This window comes from Triticum dicoccoides, chromosome 4B (genome assembly GCF_002162155.2).
Source record: "Triticum dicoccoides isolate Atlit2015 ecotype Zavitan chromosome 4B, WEW_v2.0, whole genome shotgun sequence".
Lineage (NCBI taxonomy): Eukaryota > Viridiplantae > Streptophyta > Magnoliopsida > Poales > Poaceae > Triticum > Triticum dicoccoides.
Genome location: NC_041387.1, coordinates 459007844 through 459021501, shown reverse-complemented (window position 1 = coordinate 459021501; position 13658 = coordinate 459007844).

Here is a 13658-nt window from a genome sequence, read left to right as displayed (position 1 = left end):
ATAAAGTTTCTACGATCTGATCGTGGAGGAGAATATTTGAGTTACGAGTTTGGTTTACATTTGAAACAATGCGGAATAGTTTCACAACTCATGTCACCCAGAACACCACAACGTAATGGTGTGTCCGAACGTCGTAATCATACTTTACTAGATATGGTGCGATCTATGATGTCTCTTCCTGATTTACCGCTATCATTTAGGGGTTATGCTTTAGAGACGGCCGCATTCACGTTAAATAGGGCACCATCAAAATCCGTTGAGACGACGCCTTATGAACTGTGGTTTGGCAAGAAATCAAAGTTGTCGTTTCTTAAAGTTTGGGGCTGCGATGCTTATGTGAAGAAACTTCAACCAGATAAGCTCGAACCCAAATTGGAGAAATGTGTCTTCATAGGATACCCAAAAGAGACTATTGGGTACACCTTCTATCACAGATATGAAGGCAAGACTTTTGTTGCTAAATTCGGATCCTTTCTAGAGAAGGAGTTTCTCTCGAAAGAAGTGAGTGGGAGGAAAGTAGAACTTGATGAGGTAACTGTACCTGCTCCATTATTGGAAAATAGTTCATCACAGAAACCGGTTCCTGTGACGACTACACCAATCAGTGAGGAAGCTAATGATATTGATCATGAAACTTTAGATCAAGTTACTACAGAACCTTGTAGGTCAACCAGAGTAAGATCCGCTCCAAAGTGGTATGGTAATGCTATTTTGGAAGTCATGTTACTTGACCATGGCTAACCTACGAACTATGAGGAAGCAATGATGAGCCCAGATTCCGCAAAATGTCTTGAGGCCATGAAATCTGAGATGGGATCCATGTATGAGAACAAAGTATGGATTTTCAAGAAAAAGACTGACGCTGATGGTAATGTAACTGTCTACAAAGCTCGACTTGTTGCGGAAGTTTTTCGACAAGTTCAAGGAGTTGACTACGATGAGACTTTCTCACGCGTAGCGATGCTTAAGTCTGTCTGAATCATGTTAGCAATTGCCACATTTTATGATTATGAAATATGGCAAATGGATGTCAAAACTGCATTCCTGAATGGATTTCTGGAAGAAGAGTTGTATATGATGCAACCAGAAGGTTTTGTCGATCTAAAAGGTGCTAACAAAGTGTGCAAGCTCTAGCGATCCATTTATGGACTGGTGCAAGCCTCTCGGAGTTGGAATAAACGCTTTGATCGTGTGATCAAAGCATATGGTTTTATACAGACTTTTGGAGAAGCCTGTATTTACAAGAAAGTGAGTGGGAGCTCTGTAGCATTTTTGATATTATATGTAGACGACATATTGTTAATTGGAAATGATATAGAATTTCTGGATAGCACAAAAGGATACTTGAATAAAAGTTTTTCAATGAAAGACCTCGGTGAAGCTGCTTACATATTAGGCATCAAGATCTATAGATATAGATCAAGACGCTTAATTGGAGTTTCACAAAGCACATACCTTGATAAAGTTTTGAAAAGGTTCAAAATGGATCAAGCAAAGAAAGGGTTCTTGCCTGTATTGCAAGGTGTGAAGTTGAGTCAGACTCAATGCCCGACCACAGCAGAAGATAGAGAGAAAATGAAAGATGTTCCTTATGCTTCAGCCATAGGCTCTATCATGTATGCAATGTTGTGTACCATACCTGATCTATGCTTAGCAATAAGTTTAGCAGGGAGGTACCAAAGTAATCCAGGAGTGGATCACTGGACAGCGGTCAAGAATACCCTAAAATACCTGAAAAGGACTAAGGATATGTTTCTAATTTATGGAGGTGACAAAGAGCTAGTCGTAAATGGTTACGTCGATGCAAGCTTTGACACTGATTCGGACGATTCTAAATCGCAAACCGGATACGTGTTTATATTGAACGGTGGAGCTGTCAGTTGGTGCAGTTCTAAACAAAGCATCATGGCGGGATTTACATGCGAAGCGGAGTACATAGCTGTTTCGGAAGCAACAAATGAAGGAGTCTGGATGAAGGAGTTCATATCCGATCTAGGTGTCATACCTAGTGCATGGGGACCAATGAAGATCTTCTGTGACAATACTGGTGCAATTGCCTTGGAAAAGGAATCCAGATTTCACAAGAGGACCAAGCACATCAAGAGACGCTTCAATTCCATCCGGGACCAAGTCCAGGTGGGAGACATAGAGATTTGCAAGATACATACGGATCTAAATGTTGCAGACCCGTTGACTAAGCCTCTTCCACGAGCAAAACATGATCAGCACCAAGACTCCATAGGTGTTAGAATCATTACTGTGTAATCTAGATTATTGACTCTAGTGCAAGTGGGAGACTGAAGGAAATATGCCCTAGAGGCAATAATAAAAGTTATTATTTATTTCCTTATATCATGATAAATGTTTATTATTCATGCTAGAATTGTATTAACCGGAAACATAATGCATGTGTGAATACATAGACAAACATAAAGTCACTAGTATGCCTCTACTTGACTAGCTCATTAATCAAAGATGGTTATGTTTCCTAACCATAGACATGAGTTGTCATTTGATTAACGAGATCACATCATTAGGAGAATGATGTGATTGACTTGACCCATTCCGCTAGCTTAGCACTTGATCGTTTAGTATGTTGCTATTGCTTTCTTCATGACTTATACATGTTCCTACAACTATGAGATTATGCAACTACCGTTTACCGGAGGAACACTTTGTGTGCTACCAAACGTCACAACGTAACTGGGTGATTATAAAGGAGCTCTACAGGTGTCTCCAAAGGTACATGTTGAGTTGGCGTATTTCGAGATTAGGTTTTGTCACTCCGACTGTTGGAGAGGTATCTCTGGGCCCTCTCGGTAATGTACATCACTATAAGCCTTGCAAGCAATGTAGCTAATGAGTTAGTTACGGAATGATGCATTACATAATGAGTAAAGAAACTTGCGGGTAACGAGATTGAACTAGGTATTGGGATACCGATGATCGAATCTCGGGCAAGTAACATACCGATGACAAAGGGAACAACGTATGTTGTTATGCGGTTTGACCGATAAAGATCTTCGTAGAATATGTAGGGGATAATATGAGCATCCAGGTTCCGCTATTGGTTATTGACCAGAGACGTGTCTCAGTCATGTCTACATAGTTCGCGAACCCGTACGGTCTGCACGCTTAAAGTTTCAATGACGATTATATTATGAGTTTATGAGTTTTGATGTGCCGAAGGTTGTTTAGAGTCCCGAATGTGATCACAAACATGAGAAGGAGTCTCGAAATGGTCGAGACATGAAGATTGATATATTGGAAGCCTATATTTGGATATCGAAAGTGTTTCGGGTGAAATCGGGATTTTACCGAAGTACCGAGGGGTTACCGGAACCCCCCGGGGGCTTAATGGGCCATAGTGGGCCTTAGTGGAGAAGAGGAGAGGAGTCCAGGGCAGGGCCGCACGCCCCTCCCCCTAGTCCGAATAGGACAAGGAGAGGGGGACGGTGCCCCCTTTCCTTCCTCTCTCTCCCTCCTCTTTCCTCCCTTCTCCTAATCCAACAAGGAAGGGAGGGAGTCCTACTCCCGGTGGGAGTAGGACTCCTCCTGGCGCGCCTCCTCCTGGCCGGCCGCCCCCTCCCCCCTTGCTCCTTTATATACGGGGGCAGGAGGGTACCTCTAGACACAACAACAACAGATCATTGATCTCTTAGCCGTGTGCGGTTCCCCCCTCCACCATAGTCCTCCTCGATAATATTGTAGCGGTGCTTAGGCGAGGCCCTGCGACGGTAGAACATCATCATCGTCACCACGCCGTCGTGCTGACGGAACTCTCCCTGGACACTCGGCTGGATCGGAGTTCGAGAGCTGAACGTGTGCTAGAACTCAGAGGTACCGTGCTTTCGGTGCTTGATCGGTCGGGCCATGAAGACGTACGACTACATCTGCGTTGTTCTAACGCTTCCGCTTTCGGTCTACGAGGGTACGTGGACAATACTCTCCCCTCTCGTTGCTATGCATCACCAGGATCTTGCGTGTGCATAGGAATTTTTTTGAAACTACTACGTTCCCCATCAGTGACGACACATGTAATAGGTACAGAAAATGGATAGGTATGGCATATACTCATATATGATGCTTAAACTAAGCATATGGTGTAACAAAGTAGAAGTAATGCAAGAGGTCAGATGCAAAATATGTGCGACCAATACAACTTTGCAAAGTTAGAGCAAGCACCTTGATGGGTGAATAAGATAGGCCATCCTCCACCATGCCAAGTTTGTTAGCCAGTGGATCGTTTCGCAATATTCCTCTTGTGCGCCCATTCTCATATTCATTTTTGATAATGTTCAATATCTGACATGCATGAAAACATAAAAACAAGTGAGATTTTCTTTGTAATGCAGAAGTGATTCTAATCGAATACTTCCTCCCTGTAAACCCCTTTGTGCTATCTCTGCAATTCTTTTAAGAGATTCCATGCATGCTGTAATTTGTTGTGTGCATTAATATTATGTGGCCTACTACTCAAAATATGAGATCTCCAGAAGTGATGACACTTCGCAGATGACAGCTTCAACATATAGTAAAGAAGAACAAGTTGACCTGACCTGGCAGATTCAAAATATACTAAGGGAGAACAACTCGACCTAACCAGTCAACCGCAAGAGAAGAGTATCATCTTAAAGAAGAGCAGAAGAGCAAGCAGATTGAAGACATTGCAAGTCTTTCAATACAATGTCGGTTGGCCACCCATGATGAACCGGAGCGCACAGAGAAATACTATTCTTTCCGGTCTCTCCATATGTGGCTCACATGCATTTCGAAACTAAAGTAGGAACATTTAGCTAACCAATTAAACATCTCTCAGTTTTACTAATATCAGCAATAATATCAGATATGAATTTGTACAACTAAGCTTGCTTAGCTCGATGGGTGGAGCAGTGCTATTACGACACGAACCACGTAGGCTGATTGTGGTCATCATAAAATGGGGAAACCATAAGCATGATGAGTACAGTGTTGACCATGGTCAGTGGGATGGCAGATCTGAAGCTGCAAACCGTGCAAAGGGTAGTTAGCAACCGATGTTTGCTTTGAAATAACAACTAAGATTTGGTATGGACAAGAAAGTACGGTCAACAAGTGACAAAGAAATGCAATTATGCTGTCTCTCTATATGTCGCGACATGCATTTGGAAACTCAAGTGAGACCTTTAGCTAACCAATTAAATGTGTCGGTTAACTAATATCAGTATCATATCAAAATCATATTTGAACAACTAAGCTTTCGAATTCTGAGTGTTGTGTTGTTTAGCTTGAAGGGTGGAGTAATGCTAGTATGACAGAAAGCACCTACGCAGATCATAGTAGAGTAGATAAAAGGGGAAAACCCTAAGCATCAAGAGAAAAATCAGGAAAGTGGAACTAGCTGGACCAGTGGGTGGCGCACATGCTTTTCGAAACGAATATAGGAACATTAGGTGACCAACTAAACATTCTCTGTATTAGTGATATGAGCATCATATCAGATTCGTATTTCAACACATAAGCTTTGGGTTGAGGTCTTGAGGAGCAGTGTTAGCACGATACGAAGCACTTACGATGATGGTAGTGAATATAAAGGGGGAAACCATAAGATTTACGAGTATAGTGCCCGTGCCATGGCGGATCTGAAGGTGCAAACCGGACAAAGCTACTTCGCAACCAAATGTTTGCTTTCAACTAGCCACTACGATTTGGTACGGACAAGAAAAGTATAGTAAACAAATTACGATCGATTTTCCGGGTGAGATCAATAACTTAAGCACATATGGAAGAGTACCACCTCTCTTGCGACACCATGTAGGCCTATGCTGATACGTTGAGGGTGCTGCGGGTGCGATTGCTGTCGGCGGCAGGGAAGAAGACTTTAGACGACAGACGGTCGGGTCGGGGGATATATCCTGTTGCCGTGGACGAGGCGGTCGTAGGAGCGGCAACGGCAAGGTGTACGACAGTGCCGATGAAGGCGATGAAAGGATCCTGGTCCAGCACTATGGATGAGAGACGTCCATCTCTTGCAGTGGATGACGGGGTAGGGGTAGCGGCTCCGGCAAGGTGGAGGATGGGGTGGCGGACAGAGGAGGCTAGCCGCAGTGCGGAGGATCTCATGCTGCCGACGGTGTATGAATGGGGAAATGGAGGGGAGGGGGATCTCAAAATTTGGGACGCGCTTCTCTGAAATGTGGGAAAGTTACGAACTTATCCCCCATTTAAAATTTCGGACATCGCGTCGGTTGGGGATAGGACGGTAATCTCGCATCTCCCAAATATTTGCCGGTAACTATTTCGGGCGAGGAGAGGGTGTTTTGCCGCCCACGGTTGGCGCCCATGGTATATCAACGGGGCTGACAGGTAGGGCGGTTGTGTCACGTCTGAGGGAAGTTACACATCTGCACCTATTTAAAATATTAGCCTACATCAATTCCGGATGAGGAGAGTTTGTTTTGCCGCCCATCATGTATGAATCGGGAAATGGAGGAAGAGACACATGTCTTTCGGACGAGCTTGAATCAAATGTGTTTCACCGCCCACGTTTGGCGCCCACCGTGTCTGAATGGGCTCAGAGGCCGTCGTGTCACGTCTGATTGAAGTTACTAGTCTACCCCTATCGACAGTAGTGTAAATCCGGTCGATAAGGATGTCAAGTGTCAGGGGTAGACAATAATTTCCATCTCGCAAACAATTGCTTTGGGCAGCCCACAAATTATAGTGAGTGTTTAGCCGCTTCGTTCAAAACTTGGGAGAATTAGTATTCACGTTTGCCCTGGGCCCTGGCAAACTAAATTCAGATCCAATTTGTATTCGATTATGAATATCCATAGATAATTCTACGTTTTGTTATTTATTTCTTCAAAACCACAACAAAGATTTGTTCCACCTTTATATATGATTATGATTTAGAAATGTCCTGATCTTCGAATTCAGTACGTTGGATACACTCTGAGTCAAACAGTTATTTCATCCAATACAATATGCTCACATGAAAAACAGTTCACCTTATGTCAATCATACAAGTACTAAGGATTACCTCGCCTAAAAAATTCGGATCATTACAACACATGGACAACATAGGGGGTCTTGCAACATAATCCATTCAGAGACATGACACAATATGCAAGTACAATAACCTAATGACAATTTCAACTGGTATCTAAAGAAGAACCGAGATTACCTTGGGCTTTAGATAGCAGAAACAGCAGGACCTCCTCCGTCTTCAAATGCAACATTCTTACTTCCTCCAATTCTTGGGTTGCTTGCATAATGCATGCCGCTAATTCCGTAATTTCCAGCCTCAAGATAAAGATTACCTCATTCATGGCAGCCACACCATCTCTTTCTGCCTCTAGTAGAGCCTCAAGCACTATAATATTTGTGCTCAGACTGCTCTCCGACGGTCTTGCCTCTGAACTACTACCATCTGGTAACATGGATGGCGCACTACTTCCACAAATAGATTGTGGGGTTGTACATTGTGTCCTAGTGTGAACGGCATCCTGAAAGGTTTCCGCTGGACATAAGTAAGAGATAGTTATCCTATGATCCAGGCAGTAAGCTTACATGGTAAACGATGGACAGATTATTGCCGAGCATGGCAAACTATATTTAAATGGTTCGAAGCAGCATTAGCCGAAAAGAAATTAAAATGGTAAGATGAAACTAGGGATGTAAGTGGCAAATAAATGACATCCGCCAGTCCCATCTAGTTAGTTTTTGCTACCTCCCTAGTTCATTTTCCTCAAAAAACAAAAAATCTTTTGAACTATCATACCACTAGTGGACTTTAATCGGGATTAAACGGGACCCAGTTGAAAGGGAGTGTACCACCGCTATATTTAAGTTGCCAAGGCATCTAAGCAGTTGAAATAATCTGAGAAAGCACATAATAGTGTGGCCTCATATAAACTACGAAGACAGTCTTGTGATGAAGTTGAGAGGAAAAGTTAAGGACTCAAATGAAATAGGCATGCATTTCTTTACGATAGTACAGCAGGCACTGCTGACATATTGGCCAACTCAAGTATAGCATAACAACAAACAAGCATTCGAATCAAGCAATACAGCAAAGCAGACAACTGAACTATTTGTAATTCGGTAGGATTAAAGGTTGAGGCACAAGCCAAGAAAGCAGCCCACTCGCATTACATTTCACATGTAGTAAAACACACTGGCTTACCATATGTTGCTATGAAGCCTCGCTGCTGTTGCAATGTTCTTTGAAGATATCGTCAGCATCCCGTGGTTGCAAATCTAGTTGTTGTAGTTTTTTCTGCACCCTCTATTTAGGTAAAATTAATTTTAATCGCATGCAATGGTCCGAATTGATCATCAATGTTTCATCTAAACTAATGAAAGAAGGGTGTGTGCATACACAACAATATATCTGCTTCCCTCTATTTTTATGCTTGTTCGAGGTGCCAGCCCCAAATGAACAAATATTTTGCTTGATGGGGTTGGCAGCTCCATAATTAATAGAAGCATCAAATTAGTCATGCAACTTGGGAAGATCAAGAACACACAAACAAGTAATGAACAGAGGCTCGGAGCAGTGATGTAATAGCTAGCACTAGAAAATGTAGGGTAAAACAAATAAAAAGCAGCGGAACCACATGCTAGTTTGCTGATGTGTAATTAAGCATAGAGAACATTAAGCAGTCTGATGGAACCAACAGGTGGCATCAGAACAACACCATTATCATAAATATAGCATTCAAGAAGTAAAATAGTAGGCAGTGATATCTAGGAAGTACAGTAATACTCCCTCCGTTCCAAAATAGATGACTCAACTTTGTACTAACTTCAGTACAAAGTTAGTACAAAGCTGGGTCATCTATTTTGGAATGGAGGGAGTACTTAGGACAAAACTAAAGCATATTAACTATATGTGCATTGGTATGTAATTTAGCACATGTAACATGTTCACTGCCAGAAGTATGGCCCTACAGGTGTAAGCAGAATAACGCGTCTCATGAAAAACTGAATCATGCCCTGAAGAAATTCAAAGGTGCGGTGCTTATGCTAGGAAAGTGAACGTAGGCGCCGGCCGTTGGATAATAGTACCTGATTCTCGGCGGCATATGGGTATTGTTATCATACTTTATAGCTAAGGATCGTCGATGGTGCTCGTGTTGCGGTTGAGTTTGGGCCGGCTGTCGCCGTCGCTGAAGCGGCTCCGGTGCTACGGTTGCGGCGCGTGTCGACATACAAGAAAGCTCATCTGTGGTAAGTGAACAGTTGCACGATAAAGAGAAAAACTGAAGGAGTACAAATCGAAATAACCTGATGAGGCTCCGGCGTCGGTAAAGCACGGCCGGTGGAGTTGAATATGGCATCCGTGGAGCGGGTCCGGTGCAGTGGACGAAGGCTTCGGCAGGCGCGTTGTACTGTGCTTTCGGTGAGGCGGATCTGTTGCGGTGGACGAGGGCTTGTATGAAGGGCCAGTGAAGGGGTGGATGAGGGAGTCAGTGAAGGGCCTACACTGTGGTGGATGAGGGCGCCGGTTAAGCAGATCCGGTGCGGTGGACCATGATGGCGGTCAAGGAGATCTGGAGCAGTGGACAAGCCAGTCGCTGGAGCGGCTCTGGTGAAGTGGTGAGTTGGCAGTTGGGGGTTCCAAGGTGCGGAAGGTAGATCCGGCGGGGTGTGAAGTCCACCGCTGCGTCGGAGGACTAGATTCGGTGGCTTGCCGTGTTTGGGGGGGTCGGGGAGGGGAAGGGGAGGGGCTCTGGGGAAGAATGTTGGGGGCAAAGAGGGGGAAACAATGGAGTTACCAAAGCAGCCCTTTTCCGTTCATGTGGCAGGGGTAAAACAGGAATATCGTAGGGCAAAACTTTCGGGTGCGTGATATTTTGATGTGAGCGGGAAGTTTGTAAGCTTTTGGCGCCTAAAATTATAAGTATTCTGCTCTCGTACGACCGACTATGATATCATGGCTGACAATTTGTTTGTTTTGCATGCAAAAAAATGTGCAAGTTTTGAAAATCAATGTCTCCAACTCAAAACTTAGATTGTCCATTCAATTCAAATATGGATCATTGAGCTACTACAAGCAAATACCATCATACGATCCAATTCAAATGCAATTCCAAATGTGTTTATCCTAAATATGATGACAAAAGCAAAAATGTGTATCTGTATGAATAAAGTGGATGATTATAAAGTTTGAACATGCCCGTATGTGTATATATCTAGGTTTGATAGATGAATTTGAAATCACAAAATCCTGGATTTAAAAATGTACCTCCGTTTAAATGAATTACAAAAGCTAATGATGGAGTCGAATTCCAAAATTCCAATCTTAGGTTTGTAATTCTGGTACATCAAGGTATATCACGCATGTTCAAAAGTATCATTATCTCATACTCCAAACTGTGAAACAAATTGATCAACCATGAGTGCACAATATCTCAATTATGCTAAAGTCTCTCAAATATAGACACATCACTCTTTATCTGAAGCCAACCCCCCCTCGCCCCCCACCACACACACACACACATAGAGAAGTCATTCTCTCCCCCAAACACCAACACACGAGCACATTAACACCCCTCTCTCTTGTAAAGTCTGGACCCCAATATAGGTCTCTATCACTTTGTCTCTCGGGCATGCACACATCTCTTCCCTCACTCTCTAGGTCTCCCGCTATCTCTCTTACCCAAACACACGCACTATGTAGAGTGTATATTTCCCATACACACAAAACGTCGCCCCCAAACGTCTATCTCCCTAGTTATGTGGTTCTCACGCACTCACCTCACACACAACCCCCACTGCAAACAAGCACAGTTTGTCTCCTTGTGCACCACTCTCCTCTTCTATCTCTCCCACATGCGGACCCGCCCTAGCTCCTTCCCTGTATACATATATGTCGTGACTCTTTCCATAGCTCCCTAATGTATCATCGTTCTCGATTTCGCACATTGTTCTCTACACCATCTATTCTAGATCTCTCATGAAGTCCCTATCACACACACGATGACTCGCTTCCCTTGCGTCTCCGTACATAGGCCAATTTCGGACAACATCAACATTGTCTCCCTATCTATACGCCATTTATGGACACAAACGACCCCTCTCGCCCCTCTCTCTCTCTCTCTCTCTCTCTCTCTCTCTCCATCGCTAGCTCTCTCTCTCCGTCGCTATCTCTCTCTCTCTCTCTCTCTCTCTCTCTCTCTCTCACACACACACACACACCCCTCTCCCACACACACTCGATGTCTCTTCCAAATAGTCTGCCCCCCCGCCCGCACCCGTGCTATCCTACTACTACACATGTCACACCATTCCCCTTCCCTTATACTAGGTTTACATCATCAGTGGTCTCTCTACTGCACATACACACACTCCCTCTCACACACAAAACGCGTGCACAAACACACCCAGACACGCACAGACACCCATTTATCTGGATCCTCATCTCTCCCCATGTCCGCATGTGTATCTCACACACTCACTCTCTAATTATGTATATGTGTATCCACATTACACAACACAAAGCCCCATGTACATGTCTCTCTCTATCCTCCACACAAATAGACACAAATAATCTGTTATCATTGCCTCAGTCTCTAACATATCACACATGCACACTGTCTCTCTCTCTTGCAAACACGCTCAACAAGGGTTTCCCCGTGAATAACTAACTGTCTATTCATCAACAGTCGTGGCAGTACGGCGAATGAGGGAGTCCTGGATTAGGGGGTATCCGGACAGCCGGACTATATATCGTCCGGACTATTGGAGCGTGAAGATACAAGACTCAAGACTCCATCCCATGTCCGGATGGGACTCTCCTTTGCATGGAAGACAAGATTGGCGATCCAGATATTGTATTTCCTTCCTTGTAACTGACTCCGTGTAAACCCTAGCCCTCTCCGGTGTCTATATAAACCAGAGAGGTTGGCCCTTAGAAGGACGATCACAATTATAGTCATAATCATCATAGGCTAGCTTCTAGGGTTTAGCCTCTACGATCTCGTGGTAGATCTACTCTTGTACTACTCATATCATCAATATTAATCAAGCAGGAAGTAGGGTTTACCTTCATCGAGAGGGCCCGAACCTGGGTAAACATCGTGTCCATTGCTTCCTGTTACCATCAGCCTGAGACGCACAGATCGGGACCCCCTACCCGAGATCCACCGGTTTTGACACCGACATTGGTGCTTTCATTGAGAGTTCCTCTGTGTCGCTGCTGCAAGGCTCGATGGCGCGTTCAATCGTCAACAGCACGGTCCAGGGTGAGACTTTTCTCCCCGGACAAATCTTTGTGTTCGGCGGCTTCGCGCTGCGTGCCAATTCTCTTGGCCAACTGGAGCAGATCGACAACTACGCCCCTGGACACCAGGTCAGATTCGGAAACCTGAACTACACGGCCGATATCTGCGGAGACTTGATCTTCAACGGAATCGGGTCCGCGCCAGGACCGCCGGACAGTCATGATGAGCACGGCTTAGACCTGCTGTCGGACAGTGCTCGGGATATCACCCCTCTAGTAGCCCCGGACCTAAATCCGGAGCAGACTGCATGGCCGAAGGATGGATGGATGGACCCCGCCCCGCAGGCCGCACACTCATCGGCAGTAGAGCCGAACACAGGCCTCACCTCTAAGGAAGCCTGTGACTCCGGACCCCCGGACTCGTATTCGGTTGTAGGTTCTAGTCCGTGCGCTCCCGAGCCCGCTGAGCCAGGTTGGGCTCCGGTAATGGAGTTTACCGCTGTGGATATCTTCCAGCACTCGCCCTTTGGCGACATGCTGAACTCATTAAAGTCTCTCTCTTCGTCAGGAGGCTCTTGGCCGGAATATGTCCGGCTCGAGTGGGAAGCAGGCGACGAAGGAATTCGCTGCCCACCCACCACACACTTTATTGCCACGGTCGATGATCTAACCGACGTGCTTGACTTCGACTCCAAAGACATCGACGGTATGGACGACGATGCAGGAGAAGTACAGGAACCACCGCTCACAGGGCGGTGGACATCCACCTCCTCATACGATATATATATGGTGGACACTCCGAAGGAAACCAATGGCGATGAGGCAATGTAGGATAACCCCTCAGGGAGAAAAACAAAGCATGGACGTCATCGGCACTGCTCCAAGCCCCGCCACAGCAATACCGGCCCAGGATACGAGAACAATCCGGATGGTGCCGAAGAGGAATACAACCCTGATCAGCCTGCCTTCGAGCAGGCCGAGCAGGAAGATGAGCAGGCTAGCCTAGACGAATAGGTGACAGACGGATATCCGAAGGAGGACAACTACATGCCCCCCTCCGAAGACGAGATTAGCCTCGACGACGACGAGTTTAGCATTCCTGAGGATCCCGTGGAGCAGGAGCGCTTCAAGCGTCGGCTTATGGCCACTGTGAGGAGCCTAAAAAAGAAGCTGCAACAACTCCAAGCTGATCAAGATCTGCTCACAGATAGATGGACCGAAGTCCTGGCAGCCGAGGAATGATAGATATGAAGAAATTATTAGCTAAATGGAAGCAGCAGTCTCTTAATGCTAGAGTGAAACCTGACCCTGCTTTTGCTACTTCACCTATCCGTGTTACTGATAAGGATTATGAATTCTCTGTTGATCCTGAGATTATTACTTTAGTTGAATCTGATCCTTTTTATGGCCTTGAATCTAAAACTGTTGTGGCACATCTTACCAAGTTGAA